A 16,477-nucleotide genomic window follows, 5' to 3' on the forward strand; every position below is an offset into this window, starting at 1 on the left:
CTGAACCGATTTCAACAAAATTTGGCGCACTTGACTACAGTACAAATTGTGCTTCTTGTGCAAAATTTTAAGCAAATTAATATAAAACTCTGGCTTCTGGGGCCATATAAGTCCATATCGGCCGAAATATATATATGGGAGTTATATTTAAATCTGAACTGATTACTTCCAAAATCAATAGAGTTCTATTCTGAGCCAAAACACATACTTATTCCAAATTTGAAGTCGATTGGACTAACTCTGCGACCTAGACTTTGATTACAAAAATGTGTTCACGGACAGACGTACATGCACACAAAAAAATTTTTTTCTGAATCAATCACGAAATTAATTGATCCAATTAATTTTTTAATTGAAATGTCTTCAATCACAGAAATGATAGTATCAATTAAAAAATTAATTGACAGTCAATTAAAAAATTAATTGATCCAATTAAAAAATTAATTGATCCAATTAAAAAATTAATTGATACTATTAATTTGTGTGATTGATTTTTATTTCAATTAAAAAATTTGTTGATTCAATTAAAATTTTAATTGAATATTTTTTAAAACTCAATTAAGATTTTAATTGGAAAAATGTTCGTGAAATTTTTTTCTGTGTGGCTATATCGACTCATATCGTATCTTTGGCATTTTTGCCAAAGACACGATGTGTCTATCTCGTCTCCTTCGGGGTGTTGCAAACATAGGCACTAACTTATAATACCCTGTTCCACAGTGTGACGCAGGGTATAAAAAAAAATCATTTGTATGGGGTTAGAGGGGGCTCTTACTGTTGACGACAACTAACATGTGCTTGTACCTAGGTTACATTACCCATGTCCTATAACCAGTTGTTCCGTTTGTGGTTGTCGACTATCTTATTAATCCCTAGATTCAGTTCGCTAGTAGATGGTAGCTCACCGGAGCGGCGATCGGTGTATTTATCTTTTGGTTGATATATGTTTTGAAATCGCAGGATCGGTCAATGTAGAATATTTAGGGGGAGTTGATCTGATCCCAGTGAAATGAAGGGTTGCCAGGACACTTCATTTCACTGGAAGTAGACAACTCTAAAGAAGTGTCTAGCGAACTGCTTCTGCTTGACCATGCAAAATGTAAAGTATCAATCTGCTCTGCCAAAGCTATTCCTCTCTGGTCATTACCCGGGAGAGAACACCATGTTTTTGGTGGAGATAGAAGTCTCTTAGCTCCAATGGGCTATATCCCTATAACAGCTACTCAATGTATGGATTATAAGCATGTACTGCACGGGACGGTGGCACAAAGTCTGACGACCCCTGCTGTCGTTGGCATGAAATTCTGCCACGCAGTCTGAATGAGTATACTCCGGAAGCAATTTTAGGCAGAAACATTTATAGAAGAACATCCACTCCAAGCACCGATAACACCTCCCATGAACCGAAGGGTGACAAATATGTATCGGTAGACTGAACAGTACCATCGTCCGGGGTTTTGCTCTATCACAGCTCGAACCAGAAACAATCAGAGAAGGATCTCCGCAATACCGCTCCTGCAACACAAAAAGACGGGCGAAACAACATGTACACTGATGTGAGTTTGTATATTTGATTCTTCAAAATCATTCGGAGAACTCCTGTTAGATGTGACTTCTTGTTAATTATAACTTTCATCATGGGATGGGGTTATACTAAATTTGTTGTTCCGTTTGTAACACATCTAAATTTTGGGCTCAGTCCCCATAAATTGTATATTCTGCACCGAGGTGAAATTGTGAGTTGATCTCGTGATGTCCATCCGTACGTCCGTCCGTGTGTCCCTCTGTTGAATTCACGCTTTCCAACGAAACAAGCTATCGACTTGAATCGTAGTAGTAGTTGCTGTTGTTGAATCGGACCACTTTTAGATATAACTCTTGGAAGAGCAAAATCCATCCCATCCGCTTAAAATTTAGTACGTGATGTCAGTATATGCCATCTAAAGATGGTAAAAATTGGACCTCATCGGTTCATAATTATATATACCCCATATAATCCGATCCCCAGATTTGACCTAAGCAGTCTTTGGGAGCAGAAAATTTAATCTACAGTGTCAATGTGTTCTCTACGTCATATTTGTCTGTAATGTAATATATATAGTCAACATACGAGTATTTAGTCCAACATTTTGTTTTGAGTCGCTTTATTAGAATTTTCAATAGTTGCATGAATCGTTCATCGTGAATATCATCCTTGTATCCATTTGAAGTATGAAATGCATTGCACATAATTTTATTAGATTCTCTGTCGCACAACGATTCCTTTAGATACCCATGTGCAACAAAAGCGAAATGAATGTGTAAACAAGCATGTCCTTGACAGAATACTTCGTATACCACCATGTTAATACCACCTGTACACCAAGGTAGGAAAATGAATTTCATGTCTGTATAAGGCAACAAAATAACTGCAGCAATTGCGGTGATAGTCTGGCCCAAGTGGTGTTTGTTTAGCTTTACAAGTGGCGTGTGAATATATTGTCAACATTATTCCTTGGTGTTGGATACAAAACATTGACTGTGTTTGCTGATAGAGGCATTAAATGGAATATTTACGTTGAATTAACTTTAATTTGGAAAATATTGTTGACGCTCAAATCTGACAAAGAATAACATGAAGTGAAATTGTGGGGTTTTCTATGCTGAGATTTTTTCACTTCATTTCGACCGCTAAATGACCACCACAAACTCCGGATTTCACTCCATTGGATTTTTGTGCCTGGATCATTTTGAAGAGTAAGTTTGGCTCACAAAATGACATTCATCTTAAGACAGCGCTTTGTCGTAATATGTCCAACCTGTAAAATTGAAACGGCAACGTGTGAAGGCTTTGTCGCCCATTTGAAGGCCATAATTTGTGCTAAAGTTAGCCAATTCAAAAAAAAAAAAACTAAAATCGGAAATTCTAAAATTTGATGTTATTTCTGGCATTTTTTTCTGAACAATAAAATTAAAAACAAGTATATACGGCCGTAAGTTCGGCCATGCCGAGGCTTATGTACCCTCCACCATGGATTGCGTAGAAACTTCTACTGAAGACTGTCATCCACAATTAAATTACTTGGGTTGCGATAACACTTGCCGATGGCAAGGTATCTTAAAACTTCTTGACACCGTCTTCTAAATTGCAAGGTAGTCCAACGTGGTATATATTAAACTAAAAAAGCCCGATTAAATATGTATATAATTAAGTTTGACAAAATGTTCTATAGAAATAAAATTTTGACAAAAATTTCTATAGAAATTAAATGTTGACAAAATTTTCTATAGAATTAAAATTTTGAAAACATTCTCTATAGAAATAAAATTTTGACAACATTTTCTATAGAAATAAAATTTTGCCAAAATTTTGCAGAGAAATAAAATTTGACAAAATTTTCGATAGAAATAAAATTTTGACAAAATTTTCTATACAAATAAAATTTTGGTAGATTATTTTTGGCTCGAGTGGCAACCATGATTATGAACCGATATGTAACAATTTTTGTGTGATTAGGGATCGGATATATATAACTATAGACCGATATGGATCAATTTTCGCATGGTTATTATCGGCCATATACTAACACCATGTTCCAAATTTCAACAGGATCGGATGAATTTTGCTCGTCCAAGAGGAGATCAAATCTGGGAAACGGTTTATAAGGGGGCTATATATACCCAGCAAAAAAAAATTGGGAGTTGTTCCACAAACATTTCTTTTAAAGCCAATCCAAGAATCCCCCATCGAGTTTTTTCAACTTCCGATGCAGTCCTTTTGGACAAGTCCACAAACATTTCTTCTAAAGCGCATCGTGGGATCCCCCAATAATTTTCTTCCACTTCCGATGCAGTCCTTTTGGACAAGTGCACAAACATTTCTTCTAAAGCGCGTCTTGGGATCCCCCAATGATATTTTTCTACTTCCGATGCAGTCCTTATGGACAAGTATTAGAAAGAACGCAATCAGGCTATTTTAAGTGCAAATTTTGTACAATTAAATTTTACACAAAATAGAAAACTAATAAAAAAAAACTAGAAAGAATATAAATTAATAAAAAACGTAAAAAAAATAAAAAAAAAATAAAATAAATTTCATCCCAGCTGGGATTTGAACCTGTGCCGTTTGACTTTTTCGCTTCCATGGAAGTTCTTTTGAAGTTCTTTGCAAATTACGAGAACATTTAATTTTTTTTGTTGATCTTTAATGGAAAAAATATATTTATACGAAAATATATGCCGAAAATAAAAAATAAAAACGATGCATGACATAAAAAAATAATTTTTTAGAAAAATATTTGATAAAAAAAATGCCGCTGGTGAGATTTGAACCTGCGTTTCTTATTTTTTCGTTCATACAAATAAAGAACATCTCGGGAAGCAACTAAAATGTTATTCCTTGGTGTCGTATTACTATCATATCACAAACATTTGAATTGACCTTTCGACGCTTTATGTTCAATGGCGTTTGTGGCTGAGTGTGCTAAGGCGTTCTGTTATGGTGTCAGCAAACCCAGGTTCAACCCCTTTCGGACCGAAAAAGTTTTTCAAATTGTAAAAATTAGATAATAAGGAAATAATTGTGTAATAAAACATATGGATGAAAAAAAGTGAAATTGGTTGACAATTTTTTTTTGCTTTTTAAATTTCTTCATTCAAATTAACTTCCAGGGCACAACCTCTAAAGCAATGCAAAGGATCCAAAAAGGGAGTACTTCCATCCTATGACAAGCCCATGTAAAATTCATTGGAGATGATCCAAGTTTGCACTACTTCCGGATCACAGATTGGGGATCCAAACTACTTTTTTGGAAGCTCTTTTTTTGCTGGGTAATTATGGACCGATATGGACCAATTTTTGCATGGAGACGATATATTAATACCATGTACCAAATCGGATAGAATTTGCTTCTCTTAGAGGATCCGCAAACCAAATCTGGGGATCGGTTTATATGGGGGCTATATATAATTATAGACCGATATGGTCCAATTTTTGCACGGTTGCTAGAGACCATATATTTACACCATTTACCAAATTTCAGCCAGATCGGATGAAATATGCCCCTCTTAGAGGCTCCGCAAGCCAAATCTGGAGGTCCGTTTATATGGGGGCTATACGTAAAAGTGGACCAAAATGCCCATTTGCAATACCATCCGACCTACATCAATAACAACTACTTGTGCTAAGTTTCAAGTCGATAGCTTGTTTCGTTCGGAAGTTGGCGTTATTTAAACAGACGGACGGACGGACGGATATGCTTAGATCGACTAAGAATTTCACCACGAATATATATACTTTATGGGGTCTTAGAGCAATATTTCGATGTGTTACAAACGGAACGACAAAGTTAATATACCCCCCTCATATGGTGGAGGGTATAAAAAACGTTTAAAAATATGAGAATTTCCAACAATTTATTTAAAGACATTTTTAATTGAGACATGGCATAATTCCTACTTGTAATAGATTTTGGAAATTTAACTTGATTTTAAACTACTTTTATCTATGTATCTTTGATACGATTTATATTTGAATTTTATATCTTTTATATATATATGATATTATATCTTGAATTAAATAGTGGCTCTTTTTTATTTTATTTTAGTTTTGCTCTTGTATATTATTCTCCCCCCTAAAAGTCCAAATGTCTTTATACCCTGCGCCACACTGTGGAACAGGGTATTATAAGTTAGTGCATATGTTTGTAACACCCAGAAGGAGACGAGATAGACACATGGTGTCTTTGGCAATAATGCTCAGGGTGGGTCCCTGAGTCGATATAACCATGTCCGTCTGTCCGTCCGTCCGTCTGTCTGTGAACACATTTTTGTGATTAAAGTCTAGGCCGCAATTTAAGTCCAATCGCCTTCAAATTTGGCACTTGTTCCTAATTTGGGTCAGAATAAAACCCTATTGATTTTGGAAGAAATCGGTTCAGATTTAGATATAGCTCCCATATATATCTTTCGCCTGATATGGACTTATATGGCCCCAGAAGCCAGATTTTTAGCCGAATTTGGTTGAAATTTTGCACTAGGAGTACAATTAGTAGTATAGTCAAGTGTGCAAAATTTGATTGAAATCGGTTCAGATTTAGATATAGCTCCCATATATATCTTTCGCCCGATATGGACTAATATGGTCCTAAAAGCCAGAGTTTTGGCCCAATTTGGTTGAAATTTTGCACAGGGAGTATATTTAGCATTGTAGCTATGCGTGCCAAATTTGGTTGAAATCGATTCAGAGTTAGATATAGCTCCCATATATATCTCTACAACCGTGCATCGAGCCCAAAAAACGAGCCGGACTATCGACTTACAAGAAGGTAGTGACTCCAAATCGCGATGATAAACAAAATACGACGGCCAACGCGCGATCCCGGAGGCTGTACACGACGATGCTGACGAAGTTTGACTGCGTGGTAATGGACGACGAAACCTACGTCAAAGCCGACTACAAGCAGCTTCCGGGACAGGAGTTTTATACGGCAAAAGGAAGGGGAAAGGTAGCAGATATTTTCAAGCACATAAAACTGTCAAAGAAATATCTGGTTTGGCAAGCCATCTGTACCTGTGGCTTGAAAAGCAGCATTTTCATAGCTTCCGGGACTGTCAACCAAGAAATTTACGTGAAAGAGTGTTTGAATAAACGTCTGCTGCCTTTCCTGAAGAAACACGGGTGTTCCGTACTGTTTTGGCCGGATTTGGAATCTAGCCATTACGGTAAAAAGGCCATGGAGTGGTACGCCGCCAACAACGTGCAGGTGGTTCCCAAGGACAAGAACCCTTCCAACACGCCAGAGCTCCGCCCAATTGAGAAATACTGGGCTATTGTCAAGCGGAACCTAAAGAAGACCAAAAAACTGCTAAGGATGAGCAGCAAACTGGCAAACTGGCTTTCTGCGGCGAAGAAGGTGGACAAGGTGGCTGTACAAATCTGATGGCAGGTGTCAAGCGTGAGGCCCGGCAATTCGGATTTGGAAAAGCGAAAGCCTAACTGAATATTTTTCCTGAATTTTATACTAATTGAACTTGAAAAAGAAATTTAATTTGATTTTTTAAATAAACGATTTCACCAATTTACACGCGTTTTCCCTTGACCAAATTTTGACCGTATCACCCTTTATGTATTTGGGACAAACCCTTATATATAGCCCCAACACATTTGACGGATGCGATATGGTATCGAAAATTTAGATCTACAAAGTGGTGCAGGGTATAATATAGTCGGCCGCGCCCGACTTTAGACTTTCCTTACTTGTTTTTTGTTAGATTTATTATTTCGCCAACAAAAGCTTTGCTACAATCATATAATTGCAAATGTTATCTATATACCTGCATTTAATACGTATTTGTTTTTGACACTAAACTAATTTCATAATTTTCTGGTCTATAAAGATAAAAATGAAGACAGAAGGAAATCAAGCAGAAACAAATTCGCATACAAAATCCCCACTAACTATTTACAGGATATGGTCAATAAGATGTTTTATCAGTAGCAACAACTACAATTCGACATATATTTTCCTGATTGTCGAATGAACCAAGGGATGGACGGACAAGCATTGAGTCGTGTTGATGGTCATGATGATGACTCTGGTGATAAGGTTAATAAGTTTTGGATGAAACATACATATATGAGAATAAGTTCATAAAACTATATGAAAGAATAAATGGGTGTGAGTGTGTTGGTGTCTTCATGCAAAGACCATGAAACTATCACCAACTTTGATACATGGCACTGGGATGTGGATGTGGAGCAGTTCGTTAAGAAAATTGCGAAATTGTTAAGCGAAGCAAAAATAATGTACAAACATTGTCATAAAACCATATCAAGTTGTCATATAAAATAAATACTATCAGTATTTACTGGTCATACATATGAAACACATAGAGATGAAAATGTGACACACAATTGTCGTGGAATTTTGGTCACCATTGAATAGTGAGTGACTTTGAAAGTTGATTGAACGAATTCGAGTAAATAAAATAAAATCCGGTCAGTGCAATCTAAGTTTTGACCGAACACCAATCTATAGAGTCTAGATTGGATTGACTCTATATTTCGTGGACTATATAGACTATATTTCTTGTCCATAAGAGTTTTTTATACCCTCCACCATAGGATGCGGGTATATTAACTTTGTCATTCCGTTTGTAATACATCGAAATATTGCTCTAAGACCCCACAAAGTATGTATATTCTAGGTCGTGGTGAATTTCTGAGTCGATCTAAGCATGTCCGTCCGTCCGTGATTTCTACACGCCAACTTCCGAACGAAACAAGCTATCGACTTGAAACTTGGCACAAGTAGTTGTTATTGATGTAGGTCGGATGGTATTGCAAATGGGCCATATCGGTCCACTTTTACGTATAGCCCCCAATTAAACGCACCCTCAGATTTGGCTTGCGGAGCCTCTAAGAGAAGCAAATTTCATCCGATCCGGCTAAAATTTGGTACATGGTGTTAGTATATGGTCTCTAACAACCACGCACAAATTGGTCCATATCGGTCCATAATTATATATAGCCCCCATATAAACCGATCTCCAGATTTGACCTCCGGAGCCTCATGGATGAGAAAAATTCACCCGATCCGGTTGAAATTTGGTACGTGGTGTTTGTATATGGTCTCTAACAACCATGCAAAAATTGGTCCACATCGGTTCATAATTATATATAGCCCCCATATAAACAGATCCCCCGATTTGGCTTGCGGAGCCTCTAAGAGAAGCAACTTTCATCGGATCAGGCTGAAATTTGGTACATGATGTTAGTATATGGTCTTTAATAACCATTCAAAAATTGGTCCACATCGGTCCTTATATATATATATATAGCACCCATATAAACCGATCCCCAGATTTGGCTTACGGAGCCTCTAGGAGGAGCAAAATTCATCCGATCCGGTTGAAATTTGGTACATGGTGTTATTATATGGTATCTAACAACCACGCACAAATTGGTCCACATCGGTCCATAATTATATATAGCCCCCATATAAACCGATCCCCAGATTTGGCTTGCGGAGCCTCTAAGATAAGCAAATTTCATCCGATCCGGCTGAAATTTGGTACATGGTGTAAGTATATGGTCTCTAATAACCACGCAATAATTGGTCCACAATTATATATAGCCCCCATATTAACCGATCCCCAGATTTGACCTCCGGAGCCTCATAAATGAGCAAAATTCATCCGATCCGGTTGAAATTTGGTACGTGGTGTTGGTATATGGTCCATAATTATATATAGCCCCCATATAAACCGATCCCCAGATTTGGCTTGCGGAGCCTCTAAGATAAGCAAATTTCATCCGATCCGGCTGAAATTTGGTACATGGTGTAAGTATATGGTCTCTAATAACCACGCAATAATTGGTCCACAATTATATATAGCCCCCATATTAACCGATCCCCAGATTTGACCTCCGGAGCCTCATAAATGAGCAAAATTCATCCGATCCGGTTGAAATTTGGTACGTGGTGTTGGTATATGGTCTCTAACAACCATGCCAAAATTGGTCCATACTGGTCTTAATTATATATAACTCCCATTTAAACCGATCCCCAGATTTGACATCCGGAACTCTTGGAGGAGCAAAATTCATCCGATCCGGTTGAAATTTGGTACATGGTGAAATTTGGGACATTGCGCTAGTATATGGCCGCTAACAACCATGCCAAAATTGGTTCATATCGGTCTATAGTTATATATAGCCGATCCCCAAAAATAATCTAAAAAAATTTTATTTCTATTTTCTATAGAAAAAAAATTTTATTACTATAGAAAATTTTGTCAAAATTTTATTTCTGTAGAACATTTTGTCAAAATTTTATTTCAAATGAAAATGTTGTCCAAATTTTATTATTATACAAAATTTTGTCAAGATTTTATTTGTATATAAAATTTTAGAAAATTTTGTCAAAATTTTATTTCAAATGAAATTTTTTTCAAATTTATTTATTTATTTATTTATTCAGCTATGGTAAGCCAGCTTGAAGATAAATTCATTAGTACAATAGGTTTATATATATTTTAACGTTAAACAAGAAATGCGGACCAGAAAAAAATTATGTAACGATAAAAAAAACTGGATAAAATGAACAAAAATAGATAGCCTCAACTTCTTTAAAATGTGACAATTACGACCAGAAAAAAGAAGTTGAGAAGAAAAAAAACTGGTGTACGTTGGCATAATAACGGGATTGTCACAAACGGGAACAAAAATGTAAGCTGGTGACAGGAACATTCGAATCCATCAGATTATAGGAATTGGTGAGACAACAATCAGGAAACAGTAAATCAGGAAGCAGTAAATTGAAGAGACAAATAGAACGGTAGAGGCAGGAACAATTTGCTTACAGATGATATAGGTTAGCAGGAACAACTTGGAAGGCAGGAACAGTGATGCGATCAGAACAGGAGAGAATTTTACTGGAACAGTTCTCGAGACAGCCAATTTTCCAGGGTACGGGGTAAAGACTTAGGTAGAATTATAACGAAGTTCCATGGCAAAGCTTAAAGTGGTGTACGATGCTGGACGACGTGTATCAAAACTCGTTTAACAATATGAATCGGATCAGATAAATCAAATACGTTGCTAAATTCATTGTAATGTCTACAGAGGCGGTAAAAGGAACTGTGTTCCTCGTAATTATTTCTAACGACGGGTAGTTTCAATGGAATGTATTGTCGCGTAACACGTGAAGGAACATTAATGTCAAGTTTACTAATCAATTGCTGTGAGTTAATTTCACCTTTCAGGAGTCTACTAATAAAAATTACATCAAACACTAAACGTCTTCGCTCCAGAGTCGGTAAATTATCAATTTCAAGCGATTTACATAAGGAGGGAGATCCAGAGGATCAGTCCAACCTAAACCACGTAACGCAAAAAGTAGAAATCTCTTCTGAACCGATTCAACTCTATCAAAATAACATTGATAACTGGGAGACCAAATGACAGACGCATATTCCAGGGTCGGACGGACAAGTGAGGTATAGATACGTTTCGAAAGGTAAGGATCATTAAATTCCCTCGACCATCTCTTAATGAAACCCAGTGTGGGCATAGCCCTGGAGACAATTGACTCAACATGAGAATCAAACTTCAGTCTGCGATCAAATAACACACCTAAATCATTAAATATTTGAACGTCTTCCAATTTAACGTTGTCAATATAATATTCCGTCAATAAAGCATTGGACCGAAAGAAGGTCATCTTCCTGCATTTGCCGAAATTGAGACACATTCCATTAATGTCACACCAGCGAACAACCAGATCCAGATCTCCCTGTAAACGACAAGAGTCAACCGTCGTACTAATGGACGAAAATAATTTCACATCATCCGCATACATCAATATATTTGAATGATGGATGGCCGATGACAAATCGTCAAGATAAAGAGCGAACAGTACTGGTCCGATATGGCTTCCCTGAGGAACCCCAGATGTAACTGATATCTTACGAGATGTTCGACCCTTAAACATAACGCATTGAACCCTGTCAGACAAGTAGGATGAAATCCAGCATAGTAAAGCTGGAGGAAACCCTAGCGCAGATAACTTATACAACAATAGACGAAGACTAACCTTATCAAAGGCCTTGCTGAAGTCAGTATAGACAACATCAACTTGATTACGCCTTGAGAATGCATCATGTATATATGAGGTAAACTCCAAAAGATTTGTCGACGTAGACTTCCCTTTCATTAAACCGTCTGTCTGGCTGTCTGTCTGTTGTAATCACGCTACAGTCTTCAATAATGAAGCAATCGTGCTGAAATTTTGCACAAATTCGTCTTTTGTCTGCAGGCAGGTCAAGTACGAAGATGGGCTATATCGGTCCAGGTTTTGATATAGTCCGATTTGGGGTCTTGGGCTTATAGAAATCGTAGTTTTTATCCAATTTGCCTGAAATTTGAAATCTAGAGGTATTTTATGACCATAAAAAGGTGTCCCAAAAATGGTGAGTATCGGTCCATGTTTTGGTATAGCCCCCATCAAGGCCGTGTTCAGGAGGGGGGAATGAGGGGGATCAAACCTCCCCGAAATGAATGAATGTTTTTATATAAATAAATATATATTTTTAGCTGCATAGAAAAATCTTATCGAAGATGTTGAAGAAAAGCTGAAGTTTTTGTTTTGAAAAAAAAAACGCTTACCTATAAAACTTGCACAAATCCTAGAATACTAGTTGAAAAGCCCGTCAAACGACGGACGAAAAAAACAAATTGTTTTTCTTCTCGCACCACAAATTTCATTTTTGGAAAATGTATTGCTGCTTTTTATGTGTGTTTGTTGTTCTTTTTGTGAACATGACTCGCTTTGTTTGGCCATAGCAACAACAACGAAACAGCCAAACACGCATGTGTAAATGAAATGGCGCAAAACCTGCGAAAAGAACCTGTCTAATTCAGCGATGGAAGCACTTGGAGAGTGCAATAAAGAGTTATTTCCAAACGTGCATATTCTTTTAACAATTTTGGTCACTTTGCCAGTTACTCAGGGATGGAAAATACAATTTTTAAGAAAGTACAAAAAAGGGATTTTTTTGAGCGGAAAGGTATTTTTTGCTAAATTTCAACCAAAATTTCAATGGAAGATTATTGTCAAGAGACTGAATTTTAAAGAAAATAAAATTTGGACAAAATTTTCTATATAATAAAATTTTGCAAAAATTTTCTATAGAAATAAAATTTTTACAAAATTTTCAATTGAAATAAAATTTTGACAATATTTTCTATAAAAATAAAATGTTGACAACATTTTCTACCGAAATAAAAAATCGATAATATACACGGATGAAAAAGACTGTTTTTCATATGTTTGGCTATAAACATTATATGTTTGGAACACAAATTTTTAAACACAATATTTTTGAGTGCAAGCATATAATGTTCATAAACTAGCATAACATGTTTGGAACATATATGTTAATATGTTAGAACATATTATGTTTGGGACATAAAATGTTTGTAAATATAATATGCTTGGATGCAAACATATATTAATTTAGAAATAGCCTATAAACATATATGTGTTTAGTAGCTTGGAGCGCTATTTAACAGAGAGCGATATTGAATTAAGTTGGTGGTTGTTGCTTGTTATTACAAAATTAACATTTTATTTTTCCTTGGGCAATTGATCAGCTACTTCTTTGATCCTTACAAACTGTGTGGTCCGCTGTTCGAATCCCCGTCCGGCAAAAGGTAAAATTAAAATAAAAAAAATCATACAATTGAATAATTTCTTCTACAATGTTTGTATTACAGAAAAAGGTGCTAAGAACTAAAAAATCTCGTGGAAGTGAGAAAGATGTGGGGGAATATACAATTGGGCAGAAACAAAATTTTGAGCATTCAGGTCGAAAACCTATGTTGTTAGCACCTATATTACCTGTTTATTTTCATAATTCATTATGATTGTAAATATATAAATAAATAAATAAAATTATGAGCACAATATTGTTTGGGAGAATTTTTTTTAAGCATATAATATTTTTGGGTGCAAAATGCTTCCAAACATATTATATGTTCACATAATAACATATTGTTTTTTAGAAGACAACATTATTGAGTTTGGATGCAAAAATACAAAATGTTTGGAACTTAGACTACCCAAACATATATTGTTTAGACCAATATGCTTTCAAACATATTATATATTGGAAGAGATCAAACATATAAATGTTTGGGCAATACCCAAAAATGTATATGCTTGAAGCAAAATATGTTTGGGAGTATATGTTACAGAAGCGATTTTTTGTGAGCGTGTAGAATCGCATTCTTTTTTCGACTAAAACATTCTTGAAGTTCAATAAAATCCTGTTTTTGACTATGTCTTTTACAAAATCGAGATTTTCTTCCCACATGAACATGTCTGTCATATTTGTAAAAGACTATTAGCAAATAAGGTTGATAAAGACTTTCTCAAAATAGTAAAATATTTTGTCAAAGCTATTGTACCATAAATCTGATATCGACTCAAAAATGTCTACACAAAAGATACTAAATCCTTCACGAGGGTACTACGGTACTGACTGGGGTGAAAAAGTATTGGAAAAAAGTACTACAGTACTGCATTTTCCATCTCTGCAGTTACTACGTGCTCATCCGAACGTTCATTTTCAACAATGAAGAGATTAAAGACGTATCTTAGAAATTCGACTAGCGAGAGTAGACTCAATGGATTGGCATTAATGTCGGTTCATCGCCGAATAAATGTGCCGACTGAAGAAGTCATTGATTTATTTGCTGCCCAAAAAGCCCGTCGGCTCAATTTAATATTATAAAACAAGTAAGCAAAGTCTAAATCGTATATATGGAAGCTATATCTAAATCTGAACCGATTTCAATCAAATTTGGCACACATGACTATACCACCAATTGTACTCCTTGTGCAAAATTTCAAGCTAATCGGGATAAAACTCTGGCTGCTGGGTCCATATAAGTCCATATCGGACGAAAAATATATATGGAAGCTATATCTAAATCTGAACCGATATCTACATTTGAATCAATCAAATTTGGCACACATCACTATACTACCAATTGTCTTCCTAGTGCAAAATTGCAACCAAATTCGGCCAAAACACTGGCTTCTGGGGCCACATAAGTCCATATCGGGCGAAAGATATATATGGGAGCTATATCTAAATCTGAACCGATTTCAATCAAATTTTGCACACTTAACTATACGACTAAGTGTTATGTTTGTACAAAATTTCAAGCAAATCGGTATAAAACTCTAGCTGCTGGGTCCATATAAGTCCATATCGGGCGTCAAATATATATGGAGCTATATCTAAATCTGAATCGATTGCAACCAAATTTGGCGCGTATTGCTACAATGCTAAATCTACTCCCTGTGCAAAATTTCAACCAAATTGGGCCAAAACTCTGGCTTTTTGGGACCATATTAGTCCATATCGGGCGAAAGATATATATGGGAGCTATATCTAAATCTGAACCGATTTCTTCCAAAAATTAATAGGGTTCTATTCTGACCCAAATTAGGAATATGTGCCAAATTTAAAGGCGATTGGACATAAATTGCGACCTAGACTTTGATCAAAAAATTGTGTTCACGGACAGACGGACGGACGGACGGACAGACGGACATGGTTATATCGACTCAGGGACCCACCCTGAGCATTATTGCCAAAGACACCATGTGTTTATCTCGTCTCCTTCTGGATGTTACAAACATATGCACTAACTTATAATACCCTTTTTCACAGTGTGGCGCAGGGTATAAATATTGTATACATACATATGCATAAATAAAATTTTCTACACATGAGATTATATGAATATTTTTTTTTAAAGTTGAACCGCAGTTTTTCTTCAAGTTACCTGAAATTGGAAATCTAGAGGTATTGTAGGACCACAAATACGGTCCATGTTTTGGTATGGTCCCCATATAAAACGACCTCCCGATTTGGGGTCTTGGGCTTATAGAAACCGTAGTTTTTATCCAATTTGTCTGAAATTGGAAATCTAGAGTTTTTTAGGACCATAAAGAAGTGTGCCGAAAATGGTGAGTATCGGTCCATATTTTGATATAGCCCCCATAAGAACGATCTCCCGATTTAACTCCTTGGGTTTCTAGAAACCGTAGTTTTTATCTGATTTGCCTGAAATTGTAAATATTCTGGTATTTTAGGCTCATAAAAACGTGTATCGGATTAAGTTTTTATCGGTCCATTTGGTAATGCCTATAGACCGACTTCACTTCTTGAGGGTGTAGAAGGCACACTGATCATGAAAATTGCTTGAAACTTAATGTAAAATTTCCAGATTTTACTTCTACAGATTTAAGATTTAATGATTCCTCTAAAACTCAAACAAAAATGGTTCTTATAAATCCAGAATCTGATATAATCCTCATAGGTGAAATATTTAAATTTAAGTCCTCAAGTCCTCAAGCCCTCCGGAAATTTCAAAGGAAACCCTAATATTTGGTTCATGGTGGTGGGTATTTAAGATTCGGCCCGGCCGAACTTACTGCTGTATATACTTGTTTTGTTTAATATATACCCCGTATGGACTAACTTACAATTGAGTAGACGGTGTTGGGAAGCTTTAAGATACCTTGCCATCGACAAGTGTTACCGCAACCCAAGTAATTCGATTGTGGATAACAGTTTTTAGTAGAAGTTGTGGATGACAGTCTTTAGTTTTTAACTTATTTGTATCATGTTGCAATTACTAGAATATTTTAGTTAAAAGTTTCTAACATACACCTACATTTTCTTTCAAGGTGGGTTAAATTTTTTCTGGGTGTATTTGTGTTGCTAAAATATATCTACCATATATTTACAATTTCAGGCAAATCGGATGAATGCCACTGTTTCTAGAAGTCCAAAAACTTCAAGCTTAACCTGTCTGCCGGCAGCTAGTGTGATTACCACAGACAGACTGACAGATTTTATAGTCCTGACAGAGTATGTCGTCCTAGAATCTCTGATCAAGAATTTATTTGCTTTATAT

The sequence above is a fragment of the Haematobia irritans genome, chromosome 3 (assembly GCF_050003625.1).
Source record: "Haematobia irritans isolate KBUSLIRL chromosome 3, ASM5000362v1, whole genome shotgun sequence".
Taxonomy (NCBI): domain Eukaryota; kingdom Metazoa; phylum Arthropoda; class Insecta; order Diptera; family Muscidae; genus Haematobia; species Haematobia irritans.